The 25,598-nt window shown below is 43.1% G+C and overlaps 1 protein-coding gene across 4 annotated transcripts in view; it reads right to left on the bottom strand.

Annotated features, from left to right (window-relative positions):
- The window catches only part of PRKCD (protein kinase C delta), a 315,192-nt gene that overhangs the window by 180,157 nt on the left and 109,437 nt on the right, over positions 1–25,598 (bottom strand). The window lies entirely within an intron of this gene.

Here is a 25,598-nt window from a genome sequence, read left to right as displayed (position 1 = left end):
TCACCATCTCATCAATCTGACAAGCCAACACCACCCTTATTGGTCCCACAAGCACACAAGTCAAATTGATATTGTCATCAACTATATGCCGCCGTGATGGTAGTACATCATAACAACTAAAGCTCTTTCTTCTGCTCTTTAGAATGCAATTATTTCTGCCGGTGTTTAGTTCAAATATTGACCTCAAGAGAACACCCCACTGATGTACATGTCAGCGTAGGCGGTGCAATCCTGGGATCTGGCAGATCAAATCAAGAGAACAGGGTTCACTCCATTTCCGGATAGCACATACAGCTAAGTAACTAACCCTTACAGCATGTATTTATTACATATCAATGACCTGAAGGAAATGTCAGCCACCCTTGAGTCATTTTGGTGTGCTTTTTAAATCAGAGGTCCATGGCTATTGCAGCAGAGGTTCCAGAGTCCATATGACAAGCAGCTCTAAATCTATCACACTGTAACTACATCCACCCAGAAAAAACTTCTAAGAGTGAATACAAAAATGTTAAGCACAAAATAATACCCAGGACTGTTGGGTCATTCTAACCTTGCACCTATATCTATAAAGCACTTTGTAATGTTTTCATTTTATTTCCCATACACCGATTACAGCTCTCTCTGCTAAGTATAGTATGGTTAATGCTCCTGGATTTATAATCTTTAAGCCTGTTATCTGGTGTTTGTTATTTTTTGTTCTAAGCTTCTGGTTTACACCGTTTGTTTTTAACAAAACTTGGCCTGGACCTCTTTCATTTCTTGGTTGTTGCTTGATGGATTTGTTACACACAATATCTCAAACATTTGTCTAAGCGATTGCTATGCTGTTTAAGCGAAGTTCCCTGAGGTGAGCCAAGATTACGTTAATGGGTCCTTCTGTTGTGGCATTATGGGATGCGAAGCACTTGTCACACTAAGACACTGATCCCTTTCTTCCATAGGCCGCCAGTCAGATTCCTAGCTGCAGCACATATCTATATGTGTATTTAAATACATAAAATGTACATTTAATTTTAGTAATGCCACTTATGCTTTAAGGGAGCCCAAATGTATTAAAAAGACAGTTAAATAAGAGCTATGATCAGATGGGCAAAACGATGGGCAAGCACAGAAACTGTCTAGTAATTGGCCCTTTATATGGTTTAACCCCTTCCCCGCCAAGGACGTAACAGTTACATCCGTGGCTGCAACACTGAGGCGCCACAGACGTAACCATTACGTCCTGGGACCAGCCCTCAGGGGAAGCGCTAGCCGTCCCCCCCAAGGGCCACCTCCCACCCCCTCAGGTCAGGGTTGGAAGGGGAATCACTTCCCCTTCCACCAGACTCTCCCCCCCAAATGACGTCAGCGCGTGATCACGCACTGACATCATCAGAGGGTGCCAGACGCGCTGGAAACCATTTGCTTCCAATGCGTCCAGAAGGAGGAGGTGAGATTTTTCTCCAGGCCGGGGGGAGAGGGGGGGAGATTACTAAAAAAAGAGGCATCAGGGGAAAGGAAAGGGTTTTCCTTTCCCTCGATGTCTCTTTCAGCATTCCTGCTGCCCAATTGCGATGCAAGTGTGTGTTTGTGTGTGTTTATGTTTATAGGGTGGGGGAGCGACCCTTTGGGAAAGGGTCGCTCTCCTTGTGGTGGGCCAAAGTATTTATTGTTGTTTCTGCCCCCAAGGGGGGCAGAAGCCACTAGAAACCAGGGATTGTTTTTGTGGTTTTTTTTTTTTTTTGTGTTGGGGGGTGGGCGGCAGCTCCTTTGGCAAGGGTTGACCCCCCCCAAAGGGGGCAATATATTCTATGCCATTTCAGCCACCTCCCTCCCTCCCTCCCTTAGGTGCAGATTGGCCTATTTTTTTTAGGCCCATCTGCCCCCAGGGGGGAAGAAGCCATAAAGACGCCAGTGATTTATTTTTTCTTTCCTTTGGCTTTTTTTGTGTTGGGGGGGGTGACCCCTTTGGCAAGGGTCGCCCCCCAAAGGGGGCAAAGCACTGTTGGGTAGTTCTGCCCCCCTTGGGGGCAGATCGGCCTATTTTATTTAGGCCAGGGATCATGTGTGTGCAAGATTCTGGAAGTTAATTTTCTGTCAGAGAGGAATCATCTGATAATGAAGCCACTCAGTGCTGATGAATTACATGTTTTAGAGGAGGACACTGATGTGCCAGTGGTGCAGCAGCCAGCGGCTGAAAGGCTTCCCACTGGAAGACCTGACACCTGGGTTGCACCAAACATGGAGCAGCCCCAGTTGCCTGCCTTTACTGGTTTCCCAGCGTGTAGAGTACATACTGAAAACTTTTTGCCTGTCAACTTCTTTGAGTTGTTTATGGACGATGTATTTCTGGAAGAGATTGCTGAGCAGACTAATTTGTATGCAGAGCAGTATTTGAGGGACAACGCTGCCAGACTTAGGCCACACTCTAGAGCTAGCCAGTTGATTCCCACAAATCTGGAACAACTGAAAAAGTTCTTGGGTTTAACTTTTTTGATGGGGCTGATAAGGAAGCCATCACTGTCTTCATATTGGCCTACTAGTCCCTTGATGGCAACTGCTATATTTCCTGCAATCATGAGTCATAACCGGTATGAGCCTCTTCTTCGGATGTTGCATTTTGTTGATAATGCTTTAGCCTTGCCACAAGATCACCCTGATTCTGACCGTCTTTTTAAGATTAGACCTGTCCTTGATCATTTTGTAGATTGGTTTTCAGAGATCTATGTTCCAGGCAAAGAAATATCTGTAGATGAGTCTTTGGTCCTGTTCAAGGGTCGTTTGGTTTCTAGGCAGTACATTCCTAGTAAGAGGGCACGCATGGAATTAAATTGTATATGCTGTCTTAAAGTAGTACAGGATATGTTTATAATTTCCGGGCCTACACTGGTAGGGATTCGAGTATTGAACCCCCAATGTTGTCCGCCCACTTTTGGAGTTAGTGAGAAAATTGTGTGGGAACTTGGTAGACGACTGTTTAACAAAGGTCACCATTTCTATGTAGATAACGTCTACACAGGAGTTCAGTTATTCAAGAATTGTTCAGAGTGGACACTGTTGCTTGTGGCACAATCCGCTCTAATCGGAAAGGCTATCCAAGAGAGCTTATCTGTAAAAAAACTTGAGAAGGGGCAGTGCCTTGCGGCATGATGAGCTGCTAGCTCTGAAATTTGTAGACAGGAGGGATGTGTGCATGCTAACTATCATTCATGATGAGAGTACTTCACCTGTGGCTGTTTGGGGTCAAGCTGTTGAAGTGCGCAAACTTGTGTGCATTTTAGACTACATTAAGCACATTATGTGGTGTTGATTGAGTAGATCAGAGGTTGGAACCTTACACTGCTGCTCGTAAGGCTTATGTCTGGTATAAGAAATTAGCGGTTCACCTGTTCCACTTGGCAACTTAATGCTTTTGTTGTGTTCAAGAACAATTCTCCAGAGTCATGGATAACATTTGTGAAATTTCATGAGTCTATCATAGCAAGCCCTGTTATTCAGAAACAGGCAAGAGTTCCTAGAGAAGCAGTGGTGGAGGATGTGTCTAGATTGAAAGATCATCACTTTTCTGAGCACATTCCTCCCACGGCCAAAAAAGACTTTCTTGCTAAGAGATGTAGAGTCTTTGCTCGAAGAGGTATCAGGACGAAGACTAGGATGTACTGCCCTGATTGTCCTTCAAAGCCTGGGCTGTGTGTGGGTGGCTGTTTCAGGAGCTACCACACACAGAAGAATTATTGTGAAATACTGTGAGATGAAAATTGCTGTTTTAAATTTTCATACGTTCAGTTTCACGGTTGGCATTACTGTCAGGAATTCAGTTAGAGCTTTTTTGTTTATAGTTTTGTACTTATTTATAATTAGTGGCTTCTTTGTTGTTTAAAAACAAAAAGTGATGGCGGTGTGCATTGACTGGTGCTTGGCTAGCAGTGTGTGTGGAGTGGCGCTTGGCTGGTGGCGTGTGTGGAGGGGCGCTTGGCTGATGGCGTGTGTGGAGGGGCGCTTGGCTGGCGGCGTGTGTGGAGGGGCGCTTGGCTGGCGGCGTGTGTGGAGGGGCGCTTGGCTGGCGGTGTGCATGCGGTGGCGCATGGCTGGCAGTGTGCATGGAGTGGCACTTGGCTGGCATTGTGCGTCGGGTGGTGCTTGACTGGCAGTGTGCGTGGAGTGGTGCTTGGCTGGCGGAGCCAGTCCACACACTCCCATCAGCTGGTGTGATTGCTGAATCAGGCATGTGGGTGTATGAAAGTGATGGGCCCTTGAATGGCGCTGTCCGTTGATGCAAGTGTTGTAATGTGCTGTGCCCGCGGCTTGCAGCGCGAATGGTCTTGTGCATGTCATGTATGTGTGTGAATGGACTGTAAAGCGGTTGGTGCCTTGATGCGGCTTTACAGCTCATGAGCTGTGAGTCATTGGTTCAGTATTTTGGCCTTTCAGCTATTAACAGTGCATTTCACTTTTGTGAAATCTCTCGTCAATAAAATTTGAGCTACTGAACCATCACTCACCCTCGTGCCAAATCCAACCATTATGTGTGGTAAAAATTACAAAACCTGCTCCGCTGTAAATAGGTGTCACAGCACACCCGTGACACGCTAAGTGTCTCTGGTGGGACCCGGAAGATGAAGTATGCTGCCAACTTGGTTGGTGGGTGAGGGGTCCTTTTAACATAACCTAAGTGCATTTCTTTTCACAATTTTAGTGTTTGGAACATCACAGAAGTACGTGGAAACATCGAAATGATCTATGGCAAAACTACCTGTGTTTGGGGGTGGGGGACCTATGTTTTTGGTCCCGGGTACGGACTTCATCTAGGGAAACCTACCAAACCCAGACATTTTTTAAAACTAGACACCCCAAGTAGTCCTAGGAGGTCTAGCTTGCATGGATCCCCCAACATTATCTTACCGATTCTCCTCTGCAAACCTCAAATTTTGCTTTAAAAAAAGCATATTTTCCTCACTTTTCTTTGTAGGATCACCACTCCCGCACAAATTTCCTACCACCCAGCCATCCCCTCAGTATCCCAAGTAAAATGATACCTCACTTGTGTGGGTCCCCAAAGCATAGTCAGCCTGCAGATGTATAAAATAAAAATATGTGCTTATCAACTCGCTGTGCTATCCCCTCAATCTCTACAGTTTTTTTGCCTTTTTCTGTTGCAGGGCCCTGGGCCACCCACACAAGTGAGGTACCATTTTTATCTGGAGACTTGGGGGAACTCTGGTTGGAAGGAAATTTGTGGCTACTCTCAGATTCCAGAACCTTCTGTCACCGAAACGTGAGGAAGAAGTGTTTTTTTTTTTTTTGCCAAATTGAGGTTTGCACAGAATTCTGGGTAACAAAACCTGGTGAGAGCCCCACAAGTCACCCCATCTTGGATTACCCTAGGTGTCTACTTTTCAAAAATGCACAGGTGTGGTAGGTTACCCTAGGTGCTGGCTGAGTGTGTCCATGTTGCGTTTCCTGTTGCGAGCATTAGGCCTACCCACGCAAGTGAGGTACCATTTTTATCGGGAGACTTGGGGGAACACAGAATAGCAAAACAAGTGTTATTGACTCTTGTCTTTCTCTACATTTTTCCCTCCCAAATGTAAGGCAGTGTGTAAAAAAGACATCTATTTGAGAAATGCCCTGTAATTCACATGCTAGTATGGCCCCCTCGGAATTCAGAGATGTGCAAATAACCACTGCTTCTGAACACCTTATCTTGTGCCTATTTTGGAAATACAAAGGCTTTCTTGATACCTATTTCTCACTCTTTATATTTCAGCAAATTAATTGCTGTATACCCGGTACAGAATGAAAACCCATTGCAAGGTGCAGCTTATTTATTGGCTCTGGGTACCTAGGGTTCTTGATGAACCTACAAGCCCTATATATCCCCGCAACCAGAGGAGTCCAGCAGACATAACGGTATATTGATTTAAAAAATCTGACATTGCAGGAAAAAGTTACAGAGTAAAACGTGGAGAAAAATGGCTGTGTTTTTTCACCTCAATTTAAATTTATTTTTTGTTTCAGCTGTTATTTTCAGTAGGAACACCTTGTAGGATCTACACAAATTACCCCTTGATTAATTCAGAATTTTGCCTACTTTTCAGAAATGTTTCATTTTTTGGTTTCACACCCATTTCTGTCACTAACTGAAAGGAGGCTGAAAGCACAAAAAAATAGTAAAAATGAGTTTGTCCCAGTAAAATGCCAACATTGTGTTGAAAAATTGGGTTTTCTGATTCAAGTCTGCCTGTTCCTGAAAGATGAGAAGATGATTATTTTAGCACCGCAAACCCTTTGTTGATGCCATGTTTAGGGAAAAAACCACAAGCCGCCTTCTGTAGCCCTTTTTTACCCATTTCGTTTTAAAGAACAAAAGGACATTTTCACTGTATTTTAGCTACTTTCTTGGTCTCCTTCAGTGAAACCCACAAAGTCTGGGTACCTCTAGAATCCCTAAGATGTTGGAAAAAAAGGATGCAAATTTGGCGTGGGTAGCTTATGTGGACAAAAAGTTATGAGGGCCTAAGCACAAACTGCCCCAAATAGCCAAAAAAATGCTTGCCACTTGAGGGGGGAAAGGCCTGGCAGCGAAGAGGTTAATGACCTTTAATTACATCACAAGTAACTGTTCTAATGCAACAGACGAAGGTGAAACCAAACACTTGGCAACCTGTTTCCACAATCAATGATGATGACTAACCAGGCTACTCATGTATGACGAATCAGGTGAGCCTCTTTCTTGTAATAATTTTTTATATAGCACTGATACTCCTCTAAGGGTTCAAAGGGCTGCCAAATGGATGCTACAGTTATCCAACTCGATTCCATTCATTTTATCAGCCTCAAAGGGATGAAAGGCTGAGCTAACCCCCCAGAATTGAAACCCACACAGACGTCTACAGGAGGAGAATTAACATACTCAGCTAGAACACCACTAATTTCCAATGATGGCTACAACCACGCAGGCACAAAATATCAAGAGTTTTCCTGGCACAAGACACTAAGATCTCGCGTGCACGCCCAATTATGATACGCATTCTACAGAAAAGTATTAGCTCTTCATATAAGTAACAAAAGCTCACTCGTTCATACGTGACACCTGGAGACCTAGCTGAACAGGTTTTTCTGACGGAAGCGGGTCAAAGGCGACTCAACAGAGAAGAAATACTGAAAGCGAAGTGTCGGGTTACGCTTCTGGCATCCCCTATTCAAATGTGCGGTAGAACAAGAAACACGTCCCCCTTTCTTGGGAAAATCCTTTCTTTCAGCAAACATTTCAAACTCTTTGTATGGAATGAACACCCTGTGTAATGCAACCCCTTCTACACCATGACAATAACACCCTCTTGAATCTACCCAAGCAAACCCCAGCATTTACACGTCAACAGTGAAGGTCTCTCTACGTGGCTCAAAAGCCGGAGGCATCTTCTCCTAGGAAGCAGTCTGGGCAGAGCCTTTTCTAAGCACTGCTTGTCACTGTTTAAATGGAAAAGGAGGTAACACGTGGCAGGTAAAGACAAGAAGTGACAATGGTGAAAAGGAACGGATTGTGTAGTGTAAGTTTTCAGCTACTGACATGAACCTCGTAGTAATCTGCCTTCTGCTCCTCGCTAGCAGTCCTCTTACTGGGAATTCTGGAAGCACCTAAATATTTTCCTGTTATGCACATTTATTAGTGGCCTTTCTATTTTTCTACCATTCTCTACATGGAAATATTTGCCCAACACTTTGCTTATCTTCCATCTTGCGCCTCCCAGTGTGTGGCCTGTGCCCTCTAATAGTAAATCCATACCATTGCTGTTTAGTAGTGGTTAGTTGGAAAGACAGGGCCCTCTTGCCTGTGGTTTGAGAGTGCTGTATGAAAAGTATTTAAAAAAACAAACACACACCCCTAAAAAACTCTCAAAGCACTAGAGCTCGCTGGCCCTGATGTACACAGACGCCCTAAGGCTGCCTGACACATCAGCAATCACTCTCAGTTCACCATATGATTCCCCAAAGTATTCCCCTAGACACTGGAGGAACAAAGCTACACAGAAAACCTCACCTAGGGTCTTTCGTTGCTTGTGTCTTGGTTCAGGCTGGACTGTTCCTATTGGAGGAGGGTCAAGACTAATTTGCATTTGGTTGGGTTCAAACTAAGGTGGCCTGGTGTGCAAAATAACTGTAGACTGGGTTGTGACCCATAGTATTTACTAGTTTCTGACCTGATCTCAAGCATTTCATCCACCACATTTTCTATAGCCTAGATTTCCCCTAGCCAGTTCCCAGGCATTCACGGTTGGCCCTCGTTACCTTAAGCAGGCCCTCAGAATCAAGGAGATGGATTTCAGGCACCCTCATCCAGCCCACTAGACAATATTAGTCAGCCCTCGGGGCTCCTCAGCATGACCTTAAGCATCTTCCGGTAGTCCACAGGTTCGCCAAAAGATCTCTTTAGAAGCTCCTCAAATATCATGTGCTCCTTTCTAATCCATTCACCCAACCTTCAAGCAATCTATGAGGAGGGGTTTGAAAGAATAGAGAAATTACTTTCAGAAATTATTTGCAGACACACATCTCTGTGATAGCTTCCTCCTGAAAATGTACCTCACATTTACTCAACACTATGTTCATCAGTCTCCTGAGGTTTTGTAGTTGACTTGCTCTTTGCTGACACAAACCCGAATATCATCTGACTTCTGATATGGTAGCAGGACTTGCCATCGACCAATTACTTCAGGCTCCACTAGCCAACAATTCATCGATGGTGTACGCGGCAGGATGGCTATGAATTCTGAAAGTGCGAGTGGTGTGGAAGTAATAATGTGCATGGAAGAAATACATAACGTAGACTCCAAGGAGCCACTCTCAGCCCTATTGCCCTGTGCTACCGTGGCCGATACTGCACTTTCAGTGCACAGCTCTGGACATGAAAACATTGAAAATACAGCCTTTTTTTGTGGCTGGCTTCAGCAGCTGCTGAAAGTAGTTTTCACTTGTGTGCTGATTGCAGGGACGAGGAGTAAAAGTGCTGCTACACCCACATGGAACTAGCCTCCACTGCCCGTAACTGCAGCTGAGTAATCAGCATCCTTGTGTCCTGGGTCTACTGTGAATTTTATTCAGCATCTTCTGCCATCTAGGCACCACAGATAACTACACAAATCTACCCACTTCCAATCATTTCCTACAACGGTTAGAACAGCTCCAAAAATGCAGTCTCACCAATAGCCTCATGCTCATCGCCCCTCCACAAAATTGTAGCTGTCAGATGCTTCACCTCCATCTTATTGCCTAATGCCACAACTAACCACCACTTACATACACACCCAACTATATACACCAGATCCACCAATAACCATTCATTCATCGACAATTTAACTAAAATAATATGCGGGTGTCTAAAGCATGTGGCTACCCGAGGGCTTCACAGTGCTGTCTGAGCCGCAGTGTTGCGCCAGAGCTAATCTAGGCATGCGTAAAGCAGTTTTAGTGGGGGTAAAGCCAGGACTTGAGCAGTTTCCTAAACCAGGGCTCATTGTCTGGGTATCCTAATTCTAAGGCCAGTGTGTTCCAAAGTTTAGGAATAAAATGAAATAAGGATCTGCCACCCTATCTGGTCCTCTGAATTCTTGGCACTTTAAGGAGTCGGGCAGTGGATGATCCTAATGCCCTACTGGGGGTATAAGGTGTAAAAAGTGCCCTGATCAAGGAAGGTCGTTTGGAGTTGAGCCCTCTATGTGCTAGACATAGTCTCTTGAATTTTATTCTTTCTTCCATGCAAAGCCCGTTAAGGGATGCCAAAGCATTTTTGTGTTGAGGCAAGTTTTGGGATGTCAAGTAGGATCTTTGTTGTTGCATTTTGGACGGCCTGAAGCCTTCTGATGATGTATTTGGGAAAGCCTATATACAAGGAGTTCCCATAGTTCAATCAGGCGACAACTAAGGATCGGACCACTATAGATGCACTTTGGAGGATGACTAGGATTCTGCAGAGAGTTCCGAGGGCGCCAAAGCAAGTTGTCGCAAGTTCTTTGCCTGTGCATCCATTGAGGGAGAACCGTCCAGCCACATCCCAAGGCTTTTTATGGTGGAGGACAAGGTGGCCGGGTTGCCCAAACACTCCTGCCATTTTATAGATGGTTAGGGATCGGGTAATTGATCCAGAATCATCAACTCTGTCTTTCCCCGTTCATTCAAACAACTGTTTGCCATCCACTTAGACACTTTTTTCAAGCAGGGAGACAACTGAAGGTGCTGTGATCCATTCCCAAGAGTAAGGGAGACTAGCAGCTGTGTGTCGTCAGCATATGAGACAATTGATCGTGTGAACTCCTGAACAATATCCTCCAGCAAGCAAATGTACATGTGAAAAGTTTGGGACTGATGGCCGAGCCCTGCAGGACCCTGCACTTCAAGGGAAGGATGTCAGAGTAGCATGAGTTATCATAAATTTGGAATGATCTTTCCTTTAGGAAGGAGTAAGCCAATTAAGAGTTACATTGTTTATTCCAGCTTTACCTATTCTTTGTATAAGTATTTCATGGTCAACAGTATCAAACGCCATGCTCAGGTCCAGGAGGATGAAAGCAGCTGTTCCACCCTTGTCCAGCACCATTTTTAGCTCCTCCATGACTGTAAGCAGTGCAGTTTCCATGCTATGCTATGGACGGAATCACGTCTGAGTAGGATGCAGGAGATGGTTTTCTTCACAATATTAGGAAAGCTTTTGGTTTGCAATGCTTTTTCAGCACCTTCCTTATAAGTGGGAGCAGGGAGATTGGCCTGTAGTTGCCTGGACATAAATGGTCAAGAATTTATTTTAATTTTTATTATTTTATTTTTTTAGTAAGGGTTTGACAACCTCATGCTTCCACTTTGGGGGCACAACTCCAGTGGAGAGTGAGATATTGAGGAGTTCCAGTATGGTGGGGGAAATAAATTGAGCTCCTTCCAGAAGTAGGTGTGGTGGTGCGGGGTTCAGAAGGGAACCTGATTTTACCTCACTAAATAATGAGGAAGTTCTTCCTCAGTGATGGGGGAGACTGGGAGTCCGCGAGTATGCCAGACAATTGGAAGATGTGTTGGGAATTTGATTCTCTAATGAGAGAGTATTAAAAGCTTTGTTATGTTGTAGTATGAGATATATATCAGAGATTTGTTTCTGAAAGAAATATGGCATTTCGTTGCAGCATGCTGCCATGAAATGTAATTTCACCATGAAATTTAATTTCCATCCTGGAGTTAACACCGACCAGATCTTAAAACTGTGTGACCACCATTCTGCCATCTAAATCATCTCACTTTACATAAGGAATTATCAACACCATTTCCTTAATTTTATAACAATCAACATACCAAACGTGAACTAAGCCAGTGATATGGCAATATAAGCAGCATTCCACAATGGCAATGTCAGCCCTCTATACAGCCCCTGCACAAAGGAAAACATCTCCACAGAAGCCACTCATGAATCCATCAGCCTTACTCTCCGACTTTCCAACCGACTCAGTTGAAATCATCCAACCACTGTCCTAGAATCCTTCAAACTACCCATTTCGGTGATAGAACATCATCCAGATGCTCTGGGATGATAACATGATGAGTTATACACGGTGCCTGAACCAATCATAGACTCTTCTTTATTTCTAATCATTGGAGAAGTAAACAGGAATTTAGGAGATCATGGAGACTTGACTTACCCAGCAAACCTCATGTGACAATACCCTTTTGTTCATCACAGACTTTGTCCCCTCCCACGATTCACTCATTCTCCTATGAGCATGATCTTGTAAACAGGATCTTTCATGTCCCCACCTCCCTTATAGTTATAATCCCCTAACTTATTTAAGTCCTTTAATCTACTCAAATCACTGAAATTCATTTCCCCGTGAATGGAGTTCTGTCCCTTCCATCACCTCTATGAATACTGTTCTGAAAGCCTTCCATCTACTTTGTAAGTACTGTCACAGCTGACACTAATGTAGTCAAGCTATACCAATAATCCACCCTTGGGTACCTTGACTGTTGCAACACTCGCCCCATGTAAAGAAGTATACTGCGTAATATATTTGGTGTTAGGGAGGCCAGTGTCAGTTTCACTCACCACTTCTTGACCTTCAAATATTTCCACCCAATTCTCAAAATTGTCCTATTAATCGTTATTGTTCTACATAAAGTGCATGTTTGAAATGCACGATAGCTACAATTACCTTTAGACTTCCTTTTTTTTTTTTTTTTTTTACTACCCACTTCCCTCACTTGATGCACTACTGTCACACTCTTATTTTTAATACCTGTCAGGAGAGATGGGGGGGGCACCAAACGCCCTTGTTTTTTGACTCTCGCTCCACACTCTTACCTACCTCGCCTTTCTGCCTTTTTCATTTTTATATTTTTTTCCCTTGTTTGGGGGTGATATCCACAGCCCCCCATCAAATGCCCACCTTTGTGTCTTTGTCCTACCCTTTTACACCTTACTCTTTTTGGGTGGGACTGAATCCCGCAGCATATCTAAACTGCAAACCTCAGCAGGATCCTGCAATATGTGGATCCTGCAATATGGTGATCCTTCATTCCCTCAAAAGCATGAAGTTTTTTTTTCTTGCAAAGCACATACATAAATGCTGTTTCTAGTTTGCACATGAGAACTTTTGTCTCTTTAGGGTATCAGTTTTCTCTGCATTTGTCAAACAGGTTTTTCCCCTACAGAGTTTGCAAACACAGGATCACTGCAGGCGTCTGTAGTGTCAATGATCAGAAACCAATTAAACCAAAAGAACAGAAAGATGAAAGAACTGTACTGGAACACCCCTGTGGCTGCAGGCCCAGTAATTTGGCAGAGAAATACTTGCTGCTCAGCTTGCTTCTGCAAGACACAATGGTTGTCTCGTTTTCCTCACTTTAATGTCAGAACTGGCCCAGATTTACCAAAGGGTTATACAGAACTTCAAGTGTGTCCTCGAATTAGCTAGAAGCCCAATAGCATTTTAGCAACACATCTGTGTACCAGATCCAATAGGAGCTTTTTAAAATAAAAAAATGACAATATTCCAGCACTAAGACTTGTGAACATGAGTAAAAACATAACAGGTGTCTAAGTCACAGATATTTAATAGGATAATCTGTATAGTTTGAAGGCCATTTTTATTCTTATTTTCTTTGTATAGAGATATATTCACTGAAAAAAACAAAGGTTAAAGTAATGTTAAAGTTAGATGTAATACAAATCTCTGTTTCCGTTTTTTTTAAAAACTAGAAATTCACTGAAAAAAGCAAATATTAAAGTAATGTTATAGTTATGTGAATTTCTCCATGATAACCGTTTCAGTGATGTCATAGAATATGTCTTGAGTGATGTCATATGTGAGGTCATAAGCAGTGCCTGGTTGGGGGCGCAAGTTGTAGTTAGTGCTGCTAACTAGAACTGGTGAATTTCTGTGTTTTATTTAGTACAAAACGTTAACATTGTCACCTAATTATAACATTACCTTAACCTTTGGTTTATTCAGTGGATTTCGAGTTTTTTTCCTTATGTAAATTAAATATATTTGTGAGTGTTTGCAGGATAGAATTACTTTATAATATATGTTGTGTTTAGACATTATTTTAGTAAGAGATTTTTTTTTATCATAACAAAATAGCATATGGTTGACAGTTTGCAAAACTGTTTGTAAAATTTTTATGAGTATTAAACAGGTAAATAGTTAAAAGAAATTGATTTGCTCAGTTATTGAAACTCTCATAACTAGCTGTCACCAGTCACCTTTTTTTGAGGCATCAATGCTCTCACTAGAGGATTGCAGGAGACTTGAGAGATTGTAAACATCTACATTTTATTGTCATCTGTTATGTATGGTTATCATGTTGCCAGTTTCTATTTAATGCTAATGTATAATATTGTACTGAATAAAAGGTGGTTGTTTTTTTATATTTACATATTATATATAAATATATTTTTTTTTGTGATGGCTCTCGCAAAACACATTCACGGGAGCCGGACACCCATTTCCCTGGGTGGACTCCAAGAGTTTTTTTTTCTCCTATTTGTCTCTCACAACTCATTTGCAAGATCATATGTTTAAAAAAAAAAATAATTACAGTGAGCTAGCCTCTCGTGTCAGACCCTTCTCTCAGATGGCGGGTGTGTGTAGTAGGATGTGTGGAGAGAGACTGGCCTCTTCGCTGAGACCTCTCTTGGGTGACCGTTGTGCATAGTAGGCTTTGTCCAAAGACTCTTCTCCCTGCTAACACCCCTCCTTCTGACAATGGGTGTGCATAGAAGGGTGTGGGAAGAGACTATACACACCTGTTACAACTCTGATGGGTGTAAATAGTACACTTTGACGAACACCATCTCTAGTGATTCTCCTTGCTACAGTAGGAAGTGTGCATACTACAGTGTATTCAAAGATCGTCTACTCCTTTCTATTGTTCATGATCCCTCAAGAGTCTTGTGAGATAGTAACTTTTTGGAAAATAGGAATTAACCATCTACTCACAACAGTCATTATGTCTTACACATTTCCTCTCAAAAACAACAACCACAAAATGCATTCAGACTAATGGAGTGTATTCAGAACTCATCTACCTCTTTTTTTCTATTCACGATCCTGCGAGAGTCCCGAGAGATCATAAAAATTAGCTGAAAACAATATACATTTATTTTTATCACAGTAGTTATCCCTTAGGCACCTCCTCTCTAAATTTAAGGGGGGCAGCATGCCTTTCTGCTGCCACCTTATGTAGTTCTTTTACTTCATATCCATAACACTTGAATTTTTCTCAGTAAACAGTAATGGGCACTGTTGCATTTCTAACATTCCAACAGCCAGCCAATCAGAGCGCTCACTCTCGCGAGACTTGCTAAAGCCTCTTGCTCCCATGAGAGAGAAAAGGCTCACAGGAATAACATGCCTCTCTACCAATCACAGGGCTCCATTTTTGAATTTGCGCTCTCACTGGAGGCTCGCAGGACTCTTGGGAGCCCATAAGTCCAAATATATAATAACTTTTGATCCTTCATTTCTCAAAAACTACTTAACAGATCTACAACAAATCACAAAAAGCACAATCTGAGGATGTAGATCTAGCTTACTGCTGAATTTGGTGTAATTCCGTTCAGCAGTTTCTGCTGCAGCTGGGTATAAACACGTTTTGGAAAATGCATGGGAATTTTACATTTTGGGACCCACCTTTTAGTTTTGGCCAGGATGGAGCCAAGGAGGACAAACTATTTTTTGGGGGAAGTTTCGTCAAATGGGGCCAAAGTTATTAGCAAACCAAAAAAAAATTCTGTCTATGGAAAGGCAAACACAACTATAACTACCTACTGGCGACTGCCAGTAGGTTATTGAGATATATATTACCTACTGCCAGTGGCCAGTAGGCAGTTATAGCTAGGACCATATTTCCATAGAAAAAACATTTTTTTTTACTTGTCTATATCTTTGGCACCGTTTGACGAATCTTCAGGAAATTTTCCCAAAAAAGTGTGCCGGTGATTCTTGTTACACACAAAGTTTTGGGGTTATCCGTCAAGTGTGGGGTGAGAAAAAGAAGGGGGTAAAAAAACAAACAAAAAAACACACGTGACCCATGTTAATTCCCATAGGAGTTTTGAATATGATTACAGCCCAGACTGCTGGATGGAATTACAATAAATTTGGCAAAAAGCTAGCTTTCAGTACACAGATTATGCTTTTAGTTATTTGGTGTAAATCCGTTCAGTAGTTTTTGAGATATTAAAGAGAGAATACATTTGTATAGCCGAGATTGTGATGACTTGGTGAATAATTATGAGCTTGTGCAGGGAAATGCAGAGCTCTCATTGACTGCTAACACTTCAACCAGAAAGTGTTGGCAGCCATTTTGGGACTTGGCTTCAGCCGAGACCCAGAAAAAAAGTTTAAAAAAATAGGACATAGGGCCACAGGGCAGAGACACCCTGACCCCTTAGCTCTGGTGCTGAGGGACCCTGTCAGCATTGAAAAAACACTTACAAAAAAAAAAAAAAAAAAGCAAATTTGGGGCAATGCCGTGAATTTGCGGGGGAGGGGGTGAGGGAAGAGGGTGGTCTCCCATGCTCGTTTTAAGAAGCACCCAAGTGAGTGGGCCAGGTCCCGGGGCACGTAAAAATGAATGGGGAGGTGCACAAGGCCCCCCTCCTATGGCAGTTTTATTCCCTGGGGACCGCCACCTCCCTGGGGCGAATGTTATATCATATAGAGGGGGAAGGCACGTGACAAGTAACTATAACTTGCGCCTTTAGGTAAATATATCTCGCGCCCCTGCCATGCACAGTTTTCTGATCAATAATTTTATTGCAAATGTTTCAGTGATAATATTAAAGATGCAAAAGAAGGAGACATCAGTGATAAAAAATGTGGAGTAATTAACTGCGCATGGCGAAGGCGCGAGTTATAGTTATTTGAAATAACTGTAACTGCTGAATTGATTGTGAGTAAATTCAGAGTCTAACTAGAATGTCCCTGTAACCTTTGGTTTTTACAGTGAGTTTCTATGTTTGTTTTAGCATGCACAGATGTGAATATAAGCGTGGCCGTGAGCGGCGCGGTTTGGCCACAGGGCCTGGATGGCCAGGCCTGGTAGTTGACCCTCCTACATGCACCCAGCCCACGTTGCACACTGCCTTAGGACCATCAGTTGGATACAGTGGGTGTTTTTTTTTCTCCAGTTTTTCTCTGGATTCGTGAATCCTGAAGTTGATTCGTGAATCCAGGATCCGCGAATCGGACAAAAAAAATAAATAATTCAATGGCTACAATGGCTGAAATGGTGAGCAGGAGTGGACTGGTGTGCCCAACAAGAGACACCTATTTAAGGGTAAAACTTCTTCCAGGGTTGGGGGAAACAAGTGGTTCGAGGAAAGTGAACTTGTAAACGTTCAACAGCTATTCGCATGAGCAACTCTACGCATGCGTATTTGCTTGTGCTAAAATGTAATTCACACATATTTTCTAGGAGTATGATTTCCTGGCCTACTTCTGTAAATTCTTGTGATTTCATGAAAGCCATAAATTTGTACTAATGGAAGGACATATACCATGGGTGCACTTTTGTAACTTTCTTTAAGAATTGGATCCCCAGTTAGGTCGGACATTAACCAAGACCTTTTGGTTTTATTACATTCTATCTGTCTGTCTGTCTGTCTATCTATCTATCTATCTATCTATCTCTCTCTCGGCTGGCTTCACTGCGAGTGACAAAATTCTGCTCTTTCACAAGGAGCTTTTTTGCACACACAGTAGTTTTGTTCAGTGCCAGAGACTACTGATCAATGTATGCTTTTTCAGACCACAAAATATTTTTTTCTTTTTGCCAATGTTTGTTATAATGATGTGGGCCCAAAAGCTCCCACAACATTAAAGTTTTACAAAAACCATATCAAAACAAGACACACATTGACAAAACCAAAAGGCTGACCACCAATGTCAGACCCATTGGCTTTGCCAATGCTTGTTTATTTTCATGTTTCCTAAAATCTTGTTAAAAATGGTTACACTGATTTTCCATTATGAATATTTTAGCATGCATCAACACATTTTACCGAATGATGCTTCAAAAAAATGCTACCTAAAATTTCACAGTAGTTTAGAAAAACGTTTTTTTCCTAGTTGCATTTTTTTGTGAACATTTTATTTTGAAAGCAAGGAATCAAACTTGCTTTCAAGCTTCTTCAAATAATTAATCACTCTCAGTAGTGAAATCAGAACTGCAACATTTCCTTAGAGCACTCACCCTACTAATAAAGGTTTTGCATTAATGAACCATAAATACAAGTTTTAACAGCATTAACGTATTGACACAAATATTATCTTAACTACATGCAATCCCCTTCCTTGACCCATAACGTGGTATTCTAAACTGACAGCCAAACAGTTTGAGCTGGAGGGGCTTAGGACAAAATAAACATGAAAACTTGTTGTCCTTGTCTCCAAACAATATGGACTGGGCATCAAGCTGTAGGAATTCCACACCTCTGTATGTTTAGCCAGTAAACGGTTCTACCCTCCAGACTGCATCCATACTCAGCCTGTATTTTCATCTCATTCATGCCTTCATTCAGATTTCTCATTTCTTTCACTTTTTAAATATAAAATGGAGAACACCCGAGCCTTGCCTACTACCTCCATCCATTTTTTAAAAAATTTGTTTTTTTAATTTAACCTGTTTAAGACTGCACATTAGTTATAACCGGTAATAGTGCTCTGTCACTGCGTAAATGACTCATTTTACAACTTCAGTATAACTGAAGTTATGTGGATAGCTGCAATGGCAAACAGTGTGCATTCACCACAACAGATAAACAAGAGGATGGCATCCTCACCCTCTTCAACACAAGAACAGTGACCAAAAGCAGAGTTGAAGGTCCATACACTGAAGCTACTCTGCTTTTCACGCTCCAACGTCTCTACTGAGCATGGCTATATTTTCACTCACCCTGCTAGTGGAGACTAGGGCAATGACTCTCTAAAATACACTTAAGGACTCAAGGACTGGAGTCAAACTAATTTGTTTCTATTTCAATGCATATCTTATGATGTCCAGGAGAAGTCAACTGCTTCATGGAGGCATAGATTTAGTTAGAATCTTCAATGGTTAGAACCGCAGCTGATCCCACTGTGTGGGAGAAAAGGAGGGTGCATCACAAGAGCTAGGAAAGCATTGGGGCAAAGTCCCCGCTTCAGGCTAACCCTACATTTGAATAACATAATGTGTATTTGTAAAGCGCGCGTTCACCCACGTTTACTTGGCACTGAATAACAGCTGTTTGTTGTTACCCAACTCAATGGTACTCATTTTATCGACCTCAGAATGATCAAAGGCTAAGTGGATCTGCTGGGATTTAAACCTGTGACCATGAGGTTGAACACAGGCCCCTTCAGTGGATGCATTAGTCCACTAAGCCACCAGACCCGGCTTAATAGGATATACTGTTGTAGAAGCAGACATACAACAGGAAAGTGACAGGCAGTTTTATCAGCAGCATAAAAGGGCGGGATGTTATTCAAGAAATTTCTCTTGCTATCAAGGTCTCAACAGCCTTCACATACAACAACAGACTAAATTGAACATAGCATGTTCCACATGCCTCGATGACAAGCTAAAAGCATTGCTTGCGTGAAAACGTACGCCCAAGACAAAAGTTGCAAATATATTGATGGATTGTGGGATGTTCTGTTCCTTTAAAACACAATGGCTTCCAGAATACACGTGTTGTACAGCTCTCCATTTGACAGATGTCAACTGGCATTTTGCCAGACAGACGAGTCATAATCAGAGCAAGAAGTTATTAGTGCAGTGGCAAAGGCATTAGACCGATCAAAGGTTAGGGAGGCACCCCACGGCCGAAATGCTACCAAGGAAGAAGGGAAAAAAACTGAATGAGTAATTTTCAAGTCTCAAAATGTTGTCCTTGCAAGGTTTTGATGAAAAGATTTACAAAGTCTGTCAGGAAATGGGCATTGTGCAGTACTGACTAACCACTGGGTATGTGCAAAGGGCTTTATGTGCTCTGGAAATTGCAACCAATGGCTGCCCTTGGACAAGGTAGCAAGGCAGTGATCATAAAAATAGGATATATTATTTCCAAGGAGTATTATATTCCCAGTGTAGTCCTGCAGTGCTATGCATTCACAGTGTCCTAGAGGGCAGTTGTTCCAATGAAGGTTGAGGCTGCAGTTACCACCATGATGGGAATCAATAAGTGCATCTGAACAGCTGGATGACCAATGGAGGGCTGTCAATGAATACAGCGTGGCTTCCCCTGGGATAGGCTCGGGGCCTTCTTGATGTCCAGTCAGCCATAGTTAATGATGAATGTTTACCTTTGGTCATTTTAAAAGGGCCAATTCCTGGCAGTAGGAGGGAGCAGGTGTCCCTAATTTATATTATTACTTTGGATTGGGCATTTACAGAATAAAATTCATACCACAAGACTGAAGGTAACTCTCAACATGTACATAGAGACCTCTAAAGTGCAGCTGCAACAACTTCTCATGAAGAGAAGAAAATCCTCGATTAGGACCTAAGGAAAAACATCTAAAGCGGACTTCATTAGGGTGGGTCTCTTGCCAACGGATTCAGCGGGTGGCAGCCATGCTTATGCAGCGGTCCTCAGAAAAGATCGCATACCACAGTATTCAGAGGGGGTGGGCAAGCCCTCTCCATACCTGCGGCCATTGTACCTAGATAAGGGGGATGGGTCAGGCACCTGAGTAGAAGGCTTGGGAGCAGAAGAACAGGGGACTAGAAAGGAAGCCTGAAGAGAAAAATCACACAGGCAAAGTATCGAAAAGACAGTATATAGGACAGGGGCAGGAAACTGAAAGGACAGTGTCAGAGGAAAAGCAGGCACAGAAATAAAGCAGAGTCATAAAAGACATGGATAGTGGAGGAGAATGGAACACAAAGGTGGCACAGTGGGTCATAAAGACGTAGGGAAGAGACATAAAATAAATGTGATACAGAACAAACAAAAAAAGGCAAAACGTGCAAAGAAATAAAGCCAAGTCAGTACAGATGAGGCATATTAGTACAGGGGCACCGGAACGGGAGATGCACAGAGATAGGAGGGGTGTATTTAGTCAAATCAAAAGACACATTTGGTAGCTTGCTGTTCAAGGCGCAAGTGGTTCAACAAACTGCAGACAAGCTAGCCAAAAGTTCAGAATACTTTAAGTCCAGCAAGATATTCAAGTTGCACTGATTTAAAGAAAACTGTAGACTGTCCACATGTTCTGAAAGTATAGAAAGTAAAAATATATAAACCGGCGAACATTTTTTCATCTCTCATTTAAAATGGAGATAATCTGTCCATATCATCTCTGATTAGAGACTTTAGCTAATCTCAAACAATTTGATGCCAGCGCTTTAAACCAACTATTGGCAAAGCTGTTAGATCTCACCATATTGACCTACTAGCTTTGCCAATGGTTTTGCCAGTACTCTGTATCATCAGCAAAAAAGTCATTTTTTTTTCTGCTGATGCTGTAAGGCACTGCCAAACTAAAAACTCTTGCAAAGCCAAAAGGTCTCACCTTTGAGATCTTTCGCAAAGTTTATTTTGTAAAAAAAACTTCGAAAAAAATAAAAGCATGAGCAAGCAATAATGGCAACGAGAGGAAGCAGCAACTCAGAGAGAAAATGGAGGGTGGGTGAGGGAATCAACAAGGACAATAAGGAGTGAGTGGGCATTGAGAAACAATTTCAAGGCACAGAGGATGGCTTGGAAAAGCAAAAGAGGAAGCCTAGACAGGCAGACACTAAGATGCAACAGAGGAAGGGTGAGGGCACTAAGTGGCAATGGAGGGATGGTGACTGAACACTAAGCAGCAATGGAGGAATAGTGGACAGATACTAAGCAATAACAGCAACAAAAGAATGATCAGCGTTGTAAAAGGAACAATGGCAATGGACGGAGAGGAGGGTGGGCTGCAACAACAGCACTGGAAGAATTGTCAGCGGGTTAGAAAGAAAAAAACAATTGGGGAGAGAGGAGGGTGGTCAGAAACTAAGCAACAGTGGCAAAAGAGGGAACTAAACAGAAGCAATCGAGAGAGAGAGATAGAGAGGGTGGGCAGGGATAAAACAATAGTGACAACAGAGAGAACAGAGCAATGGTGGGCAAGAAAAAAGCAACAACAGCAATGGGGGTAGGAGAGGGGGTGCACGCTAACCAACAGCTGCAAAGTAGGGAGGGTGGAGAGGGAAAAGCAACAATGGGAGGGAGGCTGGGGAAAACCAACAGTGGTAAAATGGGGTGGGTGGGTGGGTGGGTGGGGGAAAATCAAGAACGGCAATGAAAAGAGAGTGAGTGGACACTAAGCAACAGTGGGAGAGTGGCCAGGGGGTGAGTGGCCAGGGGGTGAGTGGCCAGGCAGAAAGTAGCCGCAGCAAAGAAACTTGAGTGAGCGGAAAGCAGCTTTGGGAAGGCAGTATGGAAAACAGCACAACAGCAATAGAGATGAATATAGAGCACGGGGCAGGAGCGCATGGAGGTTAGCGGGCAGAGGACAAAGCAACACAGAGGGAGGGTGCACATGGGAGAAAGATTCGAGCGAGAGACAAGAACATTGAGTACTGTAGTTGGTACAGCAGAACACTGGACACAAAACAACTTGGAGCGCTGGGGTGGGATGGGAAAGACAAGCTGGAAAACACAGGCAATCTCAAGGAGTACTTCAGGAAAAAGAAAAAATGGGCACATGCTGCATGGGAGGGACAAACACAAACTGAACAAGTTACAACAAATGAAGCAAGTTCAAAAAAAGCAAGCAAATGTGAATGACAAAACACAATGTGATGGTAAGCACTGTGGCAAGTGCATTCCCAGGTAAGCTATTGGTATAGCCACAATATGTCTTTACAAACTGACAGCTCAGCTGTCTGGTAGGCTGCGACCTAAAAAGGCACATTGATGCAACAAAGGCATGTCGTAGGGGCGGGTATGCATGCATCATAAAGCTTACACACATTTATGGAAAAAAGCCATTGCCATAATATTTTCACTTATCGATCCAAGACGCACACAACACTTTGATCAATGCATATTTTTTAAAGAGTAATGTCATTTTAATGGCATGAAAGGGATGTTAGCGCTCTGGAAAAGCCTGGAGGTAAATGACAGCTGTTGTGCCCTACAAATTGTGTATGTATATATATATATATATATATATATATATATATATATATATATATATATATATATATATTTTGTAGGAAATTGGCTCTGTATGCACTATTTCAAAGTAAGGAATAGTGTTCACAGAGTCCAAGGGTTCCCCTTAGAGGTAAGATAGTGGCAAAAAGAGATAATACTAATGCTCTATTTTGTGGTAGTGTGGTCGAGCAGTAGGCTTATCAAAGGAGCAGTGTTAAGTATTTGTTGTACACACACAGGCAATAAATGAGGAACAAACACTCCGAGACCATTCCAGGCCAATAGGTTTTTGTATAGAAAAATATATTTTCTTAGTTTATTTTAAGAACCACAGGTTCAAATTTTACATGTAATACTTTAAATGAAAGGTATTGCAGGTAGGTACTTTAGGGACTTTGAATAATCAAAATAGCATACACAGTTTTCATATAAATCACATATAGCTATTTTAAAACTAGACAGTGCAATTTTCAACAGTTCCTGGTGGGAGTAAGAGTTAGTTAGTTTTTGCAGGTAAGTAAACCACCTACGGGGTTCAAGTTTGGGTCCAAGGTAGCCCACCGTTGGGGGTTCAGAGCAACACCAAAGTTACCACACCAGCAGCTCAGGGCCGGTCAGGTGCAGAGTTCAAAGTGGTGCCCAAAACGCATAGGCTTCAATGGAGAAGGGGGTGCCCCGGTTCCAGTCTGCCAGCAGGTAAGTACCCGCGTCTTCGGAGGGCAGACCAGGGGTGTTTTGTAGGGCACCTGGGGGGGGGGGGGAGGGACACAAGTTACTACAGAAAGTACACTCTCTGCACCCGGTCGCCCCCGTGCTGCTAACACGCGTCGGGTTTCCAATGGAAATCAATGGGAGACCAAGGGGTCTCTTCAGCGATGCAGACAGGCAAGGGGGGGCTCCTCGGGGTAGCCACCACCTGGGCAAGGGAGAGGGCCTCCTGGGATTCACTCCTGCACTGGAGTTCGGATCCTTCAGGACCTGGGGGCTGCGGGTGCAGAGTCATTTCCAGGCGTCGGGATCTGAGGAACAGGCAGTCGCGGTCAGGGGGAGCCTCGGGATTCCCTCTGTAGGCGTCGCTGCGGGGGTTCAGGGGGGGCAACTCTGGCTACTCACGGTCTTGTAGTCGCCGGGGAGTCCTCTCTGAAGTGTTGTTTCTCCACAAGTCGAGCTGGGGGCGTCGGGTGCAGAGTAACAAGTCTCACGCTTCCGGCGGGAAACGCAGTTGTTTTAAAGTTGCTCCTTTGAAACAACGTTGCAGTCTTGGGTGAACAGAGCCGCTGACCTCGGGAGTTCTTGGTCCTTCTCAGGGGTGTGGAATTTATTAAAATATCTACTTGTCTAGGGGACAGGTTGCTTCTCAAATCTACTTGTCCTGTAAAAAGATCTACTTGTCCCTTTGGTGCCATGTAGTGTGGCGACAAATTATGGCAGCAATTAATAGCCTCTCTGATTATGCCAGGGCTACTACCATAGTAGGGCTTGAATACTTGGAGTTTCAATCCCTACTGTAGCAATTTCCTTATTTTGCCACCTTTCTGCAGATCTGCATAATGGGGCTGGAGGAAGCAGTAAGCAATAGTTCCAGGGCTGGAATGCCTTTGAGTCTGCAAACCTACTAACCTGCATGTTTTAAAGATTTTTACCAGCTTCTCTCTAATATTTTCCCATAATAAGAAAGGTTGGACATTTACTCCTGACAATGGCAGAATTAGAACTTCTTCCAGGGTTGGGAAGAAAGTGGCTGGAGGGAAAATGAACTTGCAAATGCTCAATAGATTTTCACATGAGCAAATCTACACATCGTATTTACCCATGCTAAAATACAGTTCACAAATATTTTATAGGGGTACGACATATACCATGGGTGCACTTTTGTGACTTTCTTTAAGAATTTGGGGCCACATGTAGGTAGGTTCAGATTTGTGACCTGCAAATTGCGAGTCGCAAATCCGAATGTAGGATGGTGTCCTTGACACCATAGGTGATTCGCAAGGGCTTCGCAAATGCCCACATCATGAATAATCATGAGGTGGGTCGCAATTTGCGACCCCCTCGCGAATGGTGGCCTGCTGGAGACAGCAGACCACCATGTCTGTGACTGCTTTTCAATAAAGCAGTTTTTTTTGTAATGCAGCCCGTTTTCCTTAAAGGAAAACGAGATGCATAACAAAAACGAAAAATGAAACGTTTTTGTTTCATTTTTTCAGAGCAGGCAGTGGTCCGCAGGACCACTGCCTGCTCTGAAAAAATGTTTACAGTGACATTCACAATGGGGAAGGGGTCCCATGGGGATCGTTTGCGGTCACAAAACAATCCTACATTGCACTGCGAGTTGCAATTAGGAAGGGAACACCCCTTACTAATTGCGAGTCACAAACCCGTTTTGTGATTCGGTAACCAGGTTACTGAATCGCAAAACTGGGTTTGTGCATCGCAATGTGCTTTTGGCACGTCGCAAACAGCGAAAGTCGCTGTTTGCGACATGCAAAAATCTACCTACATATGGGTCTTGGTCCCTAATTAGGTCTGGTGTTAATAAAGACATTTTGTTTTTATTAAACTTCTATTTCTCTCTCTTTCGGCTGGCTTTACTGTGAGTGATCACATTCTGCTCTTCCACAAGGAGCATATTGCCACACAAAATAGTTTTGTTCAGAGTCAGGAACTACAGTGGCAATCAGTGACGTAACGAAACTGGAGTGTGCCCCTTTGCAAAGAACATGGAGGAGCCCCCTCTCCAGACTCACTCAGGGCAGGTGCTGTGCTGAAGGGGCCCCCTGGAGGGCGGCTGCGGGGCCTTTGTTATGCCGCTGGTGGCAACGTGTGCTTTAAGAGTTCAAAAACTTTTTGGGGGGGTTTTGCCAATGTTTGTTACAATGTTGAGGGCCTGGTAGCTCCCACAACAATAAAGTGTTATAAAAGCCATGTCAAAACAAGGCACGCATTGATGAAACTAAAA

This window comes from Pleurodeles waltl, chromosome 9 (assembly GCF_031143425.1).
Source record: "Pleurodeles waltl isolate 20211129_DDA chromosome 9, aPleWal1.hap1.20221129, whole genome shotgun sequence".
Taxonomy (NCBI): domain Eukaryota; kingdom Metazoa; phylum Chordata; class Amphibia; order Caudata; family Salamandridae; genus Pleurodeles; species Pleurodeles waltl.
Note: the sequence above shows the minus strand (reverse complement) of the source record. Positions and strands in the feature narration are given on the sequence as shown.